The sequence below is a fragment of the Lepisma saccharinum genome, chromosome 9 (assembly GCF_977018435.1).
Source record: "Lepisma saccharinum chromosome 9, izLepSacc3.1, whole genome shotgun sequence".
NCBI lineage: Eukaryota > Metazoa > Arthropoda > Insecta > Zygentoma > Lepismatidae > Lepisma > Lepisma saccharinum.
In genome coordinates this window covers 85,560,003-85,562,902 of record NC_139237.1, presented here as the reverse complement: position 1 = coordinate 85,562,902, position 2,900 = coordinate 85,560,003, and the positions used below count along the sequence as shown (strand labels likewise).

The 2,900-nt window shown below is 37.6% G+C and overlaps 1 pseudogene; it reads left to right on the top strand.

Annotated features, from left to right (window-relative positions):
- Positions 1–233: 233 nt before the first annotated feature.
- On the top strand, positions 234–2,553 carry LOC145992530 (uncharacterized; annotated as a pseudogene).
- The last annotated feature ends 347 nt before the right edge of the window (positions 2,554–2,900 follow it).

Below are 2,900 nucleotides of genomic sequence, written 5' to 3'. Positions count from 1 at the left end.
CGGATCGCACTTTAAACTGTAGGTCCTGTCCCGATTAGCCTTCCTGTGCACAAAGTGGACTTAAAACAACAAATCAATCAATCAAATGTAACTAGTCGTCAGATTTGAAACATCAACGAAAACTCCAGGATTTCATTCTATTTTAGGAGTGTTTATTGTTATTTGTACTTTTACCAACAATTAAACAGATTAGCAATGAGTGTAACCATGGTAGCCAATACTACTAATTGAGATCCATTGCAGCATTCGTTAGGACAAATGGGACATTTCTTGTAGCCTCCCTCGATAATAGGGAGATTAGTTATAATGTCCCTAATAAATTTGCAGTAACGAAAATTTTCAGGATGACCAACGCAACACTTTCGAATACAAGTAATATGGGAGACTCTTCTCTGAAATTTTATGTTGAAGGAATTTCATCACAAAGTGGTAAGCTGCGATTGTGAAGTACATTACAGAAGGAGATAAAGATACGTTGATCGGGTTTAAAGTTTTAGGATATCAGCACGGTAAAGGAAATGCAAATGGCTCAAATCCTCCAGGCTAAAACCTTGGTTTCTGCTTTGAACGAATTATACAAAAGCCAGCCAACGTTGACAGCACTTTTCAAACGCAAGAATGATAGCTCCCGGGTACAAACCGATTCTCCGAGTGCTGCAAGATATAAACATTGGACCCCCAAAGCAGGGCTGGTGGAATATTCTATTCTTAAAAAGAAAATGAACAAGATGGAGACGTTGTGCAAAATCCGTCATGATGACCGAATGCAGAGAATTTGTGAACGCCGCAAGATGCATTTCGGCAAAGGAGTCGGGTCAACTAACCACTGTAACAGCTCATCTTTGAATAGGGTATCTGGAACACCTCTGCTGTTGTCTACTGCACGTAAAACGACGCACTCCAAAAGCCAAACGAGGCATGTTTGTACTGACGCCAGGAATAGGAAATCACACTACGACACATTAGGCGTGACTTGCAACGCTACTCAATCCGATATTAAAAGTGCATACTACAGGCTGACTATGAAGTATCACCCAGACAGGAACAAAGGTAGTCACGAATGTGTGAAGCAGTTTCGATCCATTGTTACGGCATATGAAGTTTTGGGCAATTACAGACGAAGGAGAATATATGACAGAAGTCTAATACGAACGGCAGACAACTATAGAAATAGGGATTTATACAACTACAGATATCGTCGTGACAGACAACCACAACCTCGAACAACAAGGATATACGACTTCGAAGAGTGGGCAAGAACGCATTGCGATGATGGGCTTAACGGAAGAGAAGAGGAAAGACCACCACGTTGGGATGATACATCAGCAGGCATGTCAGACTCCGATAAAGATGCTCTCATAACGCTAATGTGCATACTCGCTTTCTTGGTTGGAGTATCGTCCAGAAAATACAAATGGTCCGAATTTCGGACTATGAATGGTAGAGAAAGCTCGCCAAACTCCACCTGTACAAGTAGATAGTCTTAGAATGTGACCCAATCAACATCTCTTGGACATTCTTTATCTTGGTATCATGTGCATCCTTCCATAATAACCTAGTGATTTGTAATGTTTCGTTCGTAATAAATATTCCTTGTTACTCTGTGAAATTAAAGAATACAATACCATATACATGTATGTAGTATACATGTATGAATTATGTGATTAGTTGAAGACTATTATTTTCATCCATTCATTGAGAAGAATTGCAAAATATATAATTCAACCTACATGATTAGATTGCGATAAATTTATTATTCCTGCAGTCCATAAATTCGTTGACCCAGGCCAAAAAGCTGTTTCTTATCGGGGCCTCTGAGATACTATATTTCGGAAGCCCCGTTTTTATAGTTAGACAATCAGTGTATATAGACTGTAACATTACATAAATGTAACATTACTTCAAATAATATATAATAGTATAAGGTGTGAAATATAATTGAAGGGTGACATTTATTTCCCAGGATAGCAGGGGTGTGCGGGACGGACATATTTAAAATACCGACATTTGGGATGTGAAAAAATCACAATTTTTAGACCAAGACATTTCTGGAATGAAAACTGTCATTTTCAAGAAGATATCGAGAATTAACCCTAGCAATACCAAGGGGGGGGGGGGGGGAGGGCCTCTCAGTCCCACTGATTCATTTTTTGCGTATTACATGTATATCCATCAATGTAAAAATTCATAGAAATAGTAATTGTTCTTTGCAATAATTAGAATGACATCGCGTGATTTTTCCCAAAAATGTTAATTAAAAAGTTACTTTATTTCGTTGATATTCCTCGGTAATTCTAAGGAAAGATTTCGCAATGATGTTTTAAAGGTATTTTAATACATGAGAGGATATATTCAATTGCTAATTATAGTAACAATTTGAAATAATGAACGTATGGGTAGTAGAAATAGAAAAAAACATAACTTTGCTAGAATTTTGCACAGTTTAAGCATTGTTCCAAGTATCAATTGAAGAAAAGTAATACATTTTACAGTGATTTACTATAATTACTTAAAAATCATTATGTAATTTATCTTTCATGTATAATTCCATGACATGAAAGTAGTGTCTAATTAGATAACTTATGTGTACAAATGACAGAAAACACACATCAGTCCAGTTCAATTGAACTTTCATTCATGGGCCTCTGAACCCCTCCCCCCCTTTGGTAATCCGTGTAACAAAAAATACCTTGGCATTGCTAGGGTTAAGTGCTTTTAAATGAGAGACAATGGACATTTCCACTCAATTATTTTTACAACAATTTTAAAAACTACACCCTGGAAAAATGACCCCTGCAAGTTCTCGCGTTTCTCTGCGTCCAGTTTAAAGCAGAAACGAGACTTCCAAAGTTGCGAGGCTAGCGTTGCGCTGAAAACACGCCGCCGCCATGTTACTACGT